The sequence below is a fragment of the Triticum dicoccoides genome, chromosome 6A, assembly GCF_002162155.2.
Source record: "Triticum dicoccoides isolate Atlit2015 ecotype Zavitan chromosome 6A, WEW_v2.0, whole genome shotgun sequence".
Lineage (NCBI taxonomy): Eukaryota > Viridiplantae > Streptophyta > Magnoliopsida > Poales > Poaceae > Triticum > Triticum dicoccoides.
In genome coordinates, this window is record NC_041390.1 from 421,374,826 (window position 1) to 421,381,246 (window position 6,421).

The 6,421-nt window shown below is 41.9% G+C and overlaps 1 long non-coding RNA gene across 1 annotated transcript; it reads right to left on the minus strand.

The window, feature by feature from the left end:
* Nucleotides 1-1,410: 1,410 nt before the first annotated feature.
* LOC119317086 lies at nucleotides 1,411-4,486 on the minus strand. The gene is made up of 4 exons (XR_005153507.1): nucleotides 3,575-4,486; nucleotides 3,403-3,492; nucleotides 3,063-3,152; nucleotides 1,411-1,730 (listed from the first exon to the last, which is right to left on the minus strand). It is a non-coding gene; the product is annotated as an uncharacterized LOC119317086 (long non-coding RNA).
* Nucleotides 4,487-6,421: the final 1,935 nt, after the last annotated feature.

The following is a 6,421-nucleotide window of genomic DNA, read 5'->3' on the forward strand; positions in this document are numbered from 1 at the left end:
GGCTATTCTGTTTTGCGTATTTTGTTACCGTATTTGAACTGACGGTTTGAGGCGATTGTACTGATGAATTCGAAGCGGTTGAACTGATGTTTTCATTTCTATTTAACATATCGTCTTCTTTAGTTAAAAAAAATTTTGCAATTTTTTTATCGAGACAGTGTGTGTAATATATCGTTGGAAAGCTCTTGACAACTATATTTCAAGTATATTGAACATTTTTGCAAAATCATCATGGTTTAAGAGCAGTTTTAAAAAAACTGTTTTTTTAAACCGAAAACATGAATCGTATTTTGAACTCAGTTTTCAAACCGTTTGTCGGAATTGAGTAAATAAGATGGCGTTGAAAAGCTTGTGAAAATCCGCATATTCCACATATCTATTATTTTTTCAATTTTTTTATAATTTAAAAGTAATTTGAAAAATGGTGAAATTCTGGGCGAAATGTATTTTCGCGTTTTTTTACAAGCGGTTTATCGGATTGACGCAAATGATACGGCGTTGGAAAGCTACGGAAAATACGCAACTTTTTTGTATTGAAATGTTTTTCTAATTCCTTACGGTTTAAAAACGAATTTGAATATGGTCAAAGTTGATCTCGAACGCAATTTTTTTAAAAAGTTTGTCGAAATTGGGCAAATAATATACCGTTGGAAAGCTATCGAAAATGCAAAACTTAATCATATTTAACACTTTCTCAAATTCGCAATCGTTGAAGAGTAATTTAGAATACCGTGAGACGCATCGTGTTATTTTCTCGTCAGAAAAAAAACAGAGTACTTGTAGTGATTTTTTGTGTGTTTGTACTGATCTATTTATTTCACAGAGTAATTTCGAATAGGATGAAGCCTGTCGTATTTTTTTCCGTTCGAAACAAAGTACTCAAACTGATCTCCATATGGATTTGTACTAAGCACGTTTTCATAGATTGGACTTTTACTTTGTTTTTTGGGTAAGGTTTCCTCTTAAAGTTTTAATGGTTTACGGTATCATCGTCGTGTACTTACATAGTTTATATTGTCGAACTGAATGATATTTTTTTCAAAAAAGAAAATGTTTTGTTTCTTTCTTTTTTTGAACTCAACATTTTTTTATAATGATGTTCTAAACTTCTCTCATTTTACGACTTGTACTTTTACCATTTGAATTTTCATGGGGTTTCTTTTTTGCTTGAACTTTTACAATTTGAATTTCTGCCATTTCTTTTATTCCGAACGGACCACCATTTTTAACTCGTACTGACCAATATTTTTAATTCAAACCATTTTTCCTTTCATCATCTGACAGAAATTGTTTCCACACATATAATACATGTACATGAATCATATTATCCATAGCATCGACCTCAGCACAAAAATCATCGGCCTATTCTTGTACAGCCTATTCTTGTACGGAACTTTTCAAGCACCCACATGAACACAATAATAATTATCAGAAAAATAAAGTGCTTCCGCACATGGGTGCAAAAAAACTTCCAGCACACTTGGTCCTGCTCCTTGTCTTCAATATCAGTATCAGTTCAACAGGTAGCGTGTTTTAGTGCTTCCACAGGAGGATTGCATTAAACCAGAAAAAATCATTCTTTGCCATGGATAGAGAGAACAATTCTGAACAAATACAAACTGAATTTTTTGAGTAATAATGATGTAGTCTCATTCAACATTCTGGTGAGCAAACTGCAAACACTTGTATTCTGTAGCGCAGGTGGCTGCTGGTCCCGAGGCTTCATTCACCTAGCATAGAATAACACATCCAGTTCAAGATTAACTATCGATGCAGGCTTTAATAAGCAAGAGCAACAGTACACACATGTACTGTTTGCATGTCTAACCACAAACCAAGACTAACATGTATTGTTTGCTTATAGTCTGGGATGATCTGTCAAAATTTTACAAAGGCACTTAACTACCTTGAGTGCACACATGATTTTTGGGGATTTCCTCAAGATTGTGCACAATAAAAGCACACGGATTTAAAAGAACAGAAAAGTTGAACTGAAAACCAAAATAAATGGCCCCCAGGTTCCCCATATAGCAACTAAAACTTCAGTACAACTACACCTTTTATTGCTGCACTACTACTTAAACAAGGTAAATCAATAGTAAAAAACTAAACTAACATACTTGTACTTAATATCTTTGTGCACGTCCATGGCGGCAATGCGCAACCGTCGAGCATGTAGCTCCTGTGCAAGAAGCAAATGCCCTTAGTGGTGGCCACTATCGCAGTTTGCGAGTGGACTCATAGTGGGTTGCGAGTGAACTAGGAACAAAATAAAATAGCTATAAAAATGGAAGAATGGAGTACGTTTGAAGTGGAGAACATTTCTAGTTTGCAACCGTTGTAGAGCCAAAATAAAGACGATATATTAGTAGACTTGCACTAGAACACGTTGCCATCATAGAGTGCAAACAGAACTAGAAGTTAAGGCCAGCTCAAGCAAAAACATGTGACATGCATTCGAGGAGCTCTTTCTCAGAACCAAAGTAGGTCACAACTGATAAGTCCAACACTTTTGTAACTTGTACTACAAAAACAATAAACATTGTCGCCCAACAACATCATTTGAAGTGCTACAGTAGCGTTAAAAAGAATCTTTGAAGTGCTACAGTTAGCACCATTTTATCCATCACCTATCCACAACATGAATTTATATCATCTAGTTGCCCAAACCGGGCACTTGAGTTGAGCAAAAATCCCAAAGCACTATAGAAAATTTGCCAAGAACAAGACCAAAGGCATTAAATGTAAAATGACTGGGTTCAACTTGTCAGCAGATACATGTACTTATGTATCTTTTATTGTTGAACGTCCGGATGTCTTTACAAGAATTCCATGGCATTTCTTCAACTGCCATGACCATTTTACATGACCTCAGCTCTGAGGGTCTAGTTTTAGCTCAACTCCGACCAGCCCTCAACTTTTTGCGAAACCAAAAAATGAACGAGACACAAACTTATGTTATAATAAACTTGTTGTTTACCGTTAGTTTGTTTCAGTTTTCAGTGTAACTTGTGTAGTTCTAGATGTAGTTTCGGTTGTATGTCTGTAGTGGTCAAACGTACCTTGCTCAGTTTTGGCGAGTGTTATGGACAGAGTAGGCAGAGAAGGATATCTCACTCGATCTAGTCTTTTGCCAAAAATATTGAAAATACCTGCAGAAAATAAGGTGGAAATATTGTGGTTTTCAGTTTTCTTTCAAACCTGAAATGTTTAAATACACAGAGGTAAAACATCATGGGGCAGAAGGAGCACCACAACACACAATGACGTCTTAACAAGAATGTGAACCGTAAGTGTTACTTTTTCCACGCAAAAATAACAAGAACAGAACAACTTGAAGGCCATCTGACAGTATTTACTACTATTGGTTAATCCATCAGGGAAAAGGGTAAATAAATTTACCTTGGATCTTGACAGAAGTAAGACCGATATCTTAAAACAATTCTTCTCGGTAGTAATAAAGAGGCATCTATCTTCCTTTCTTCTTTAAAACTACGGCAGGTAAGCAGTAAATCAGACTTTAAAACTTCAGTCCAAGCTGCAAACTTCGGTCAGTAGTTGAATTAATACTCACAAAAGGCTGAAGAGTAATTGTGGAAGATGAGGGGATGACCTGCGGATCCCATCGGCGAACTGACAAACTCACAAACTGAAAGACTGGTATGCTTCAAACGAACTGATATGCACCATGCTGTTTTTTTTGTCGAACTTACTAGCTCTCAGAGTCGAATTGTTGCAACATCCCTGTGCATCACTTATCATATAATATAAAACCGATAAATTGAGTTGTTCCAATAACACAAATTGAACTTTTCTATGATTATTTTTTAACAGTATATCATATGAAATTTTGGGAGCACAATTTATTTTTTCACTGCATTTTCCCCACAATTTGTTGCAATAAAGCACCATCTTTTTGGGAGCCCAATGGTTTGCAGAATCATGGCAGCTGGGACTAAATTGTACTGCTGTGAATCAAAACTTCAGAGACAACTAAACTATACTGCTATGCAATCAAAATTACAGCTGCAAGAAGGATATGTGATTCCATAAATGTCCCCCAACATGTACTGGGCAGCTTCAGAGTCTGTACTGAAAATGAACTATGGATCAACGGCTAGAGTCGAGAGTAAATCCACACATGGCAGCACATTCAGTTGAAAATAGAAGAGAGCAGCACACAGCAGTAGAAGATGCTCGGAACTCCACACACAAGCGAGACCGGGGTGCTCTTCGTCGAGCTCCGCTGGCCGAGCGGCCGGAAGACCCAAAGTTGAACGGCCAGAGTAGATCAGCCAGGACGGACTGCATAGTTGCACAGGGAGCCGGGTGGAGGGAGGCGCGCCGCGGCCAGGGGTCGGAGGCGCGCCGCGGCCAGGGGTCGGAGGCGCGCGGCGGTCGGGGTAGGAGGCGCGCGACGGCCGGGGTTGGGAGGCGCACGGCGGCCGAAGGAGACAGGCGCATGGCGGCCGGTGGTTGGGGGCGGCGGGCGCGGCGGGCAACAGCGCTTGGTTGGGGCCGGCCGTGGGCGGTGGCGACCGGGCAGGGGAGGGAGGAGGCGGCGCGCCGGTGGGGAGGGAGGAGGCGGCGCGCCGGTGGGGAGGGAGGAGGCGGCGCTGGAGGAGTTGGGATCGGAAGGGATGTGGGTTCTGGGTCGATGGGTTGTGCGCACCGGGTTCCACTTTTTTCTTTTTGTTTGTTACCGATTCGGGCTGGTGGGCTGGTTCGGGAGATTGCGTCGCGTGGCTCCTATACAGGGCCTGATAGCCTGATAGTAACAGAATATTTCTGTTATTAGTAACAAAATCAGGGGAATCGCTGGCTCTAACAATACACCATGGCTAGTCCTAGGTGATTTCAACGAGGTGCTCCACGCACATGAACACGATGATGTCAGTCACAGAAGCCAGGCACAGAAGAATGCGTTCAGGGATACTTTGGATACATGTGGACTATCAGATATAGGTTATACTGGCATTGATTGGACTTTTGAGCGGAAGGTTGCTGGAGGAACATACACTAAGGTTAGGCTGGACAGAGGCGTGTCAAATCCCGCCTGGACCATCGCCTTTCCTACAGCAAGGCTGGAACACAAATCTGCGGCAACAAGTGATCACATCCCCCTCTACGTGCAATACGTGCATGAAAATGCATGCAAGCGGGCCCCGTGATCCTTTAAATATGAGATGGCATGGGAAAGGGACTCTGGTCTCCTGCCCCTGGTACAAACTGCATGGTCGAGTGTGCCGGGATATTCGGTCAGCTCGTTAAACGACAAGCTCACGTCGCTGTCGTCAGACCTGTCGGGTTGGGACCGGACGCATTTTGGCAACGTTCGACGCGAAATCCAACAACTCCAGCGACAGCTACAGGAGCTGCGGGAGATCCCAGGAAGATCTGCTCCAACACATGAGGAATTAAAAAAGTTGACCGCTTAACTGAGCTTTTTCACAGGGAGGAGATCCTCTGGAGGCAGCGCGCTCGGTTGGAATGGCTAATGCACGGAGATAAAAACACATATTTTTTTCATCTACGGGCTAGCAGGCGAAGGAGGAAAAACCAGATAAAATCGCTTCAAAGAGAGGATGGTCAGCTCATAGAAAATGTGCCTGAGATGGAAAGCTTGACAACATCCTTCTATTAGCAGTTGTACACGTCAGAGGGTGTTCATGACATGGCGCAGGTCCTGGACACAGTCCCGACCAAAGTCACTCAAGGGATGAATGATATGTTAAATGCCCCGTACAGCCAAAAAGAAGTGAAAACCGCCCTCTTTCAAATGTTCCCCACAAAGGCACCGGGCCCGATGACTTCCCCGCTCATTTTTTCCAGCATCATTGGGATACATGCGGTCAGGATGTAACCAAGGCGGTTCTGAGAATTGTGGAAGGCACCGAGTCGGCAGCATGCGTCAATGAGACTGTGTTAGTCCTCATACCCAAGGTGAAAATCCTATACACTTGTCCCAATTCCGTCCAATCAGCTTGTGCAATGTATTATACAAAATTGCTTCGAAGGTGATTTCTAACAGGTTGAAAATAATCATGCCTGACATCATATCAGAGGAACAGTCTGCCTTTGTGCCAGGGAGAATGATTACAGATAATATCATTACAGCTTATGAGTGATTGCACTTTATGAAACAAAACAAAGCTAAGAAGCACCAGTCTTGTGCACTCAAGCTTGACATGACGAAAGCCTATGACAGAGTGGAGTGGTCTTATCTAAGGGCAATTATGCTCAAGTTGGGCTTTAATGAGCGATGGGTTGATATAGTGATGAGTCTTGTAACAAGGGTCAAATTTTCAGTGTTGTTCAATGGGAAAAAACTACAACAATTTGAACCTTCCAGAGGAATCGGACAAGGGGATCCAATATCTCCATACTTGTTCTTGATAGCAGCAGAGGGCCTTTCGTGCCT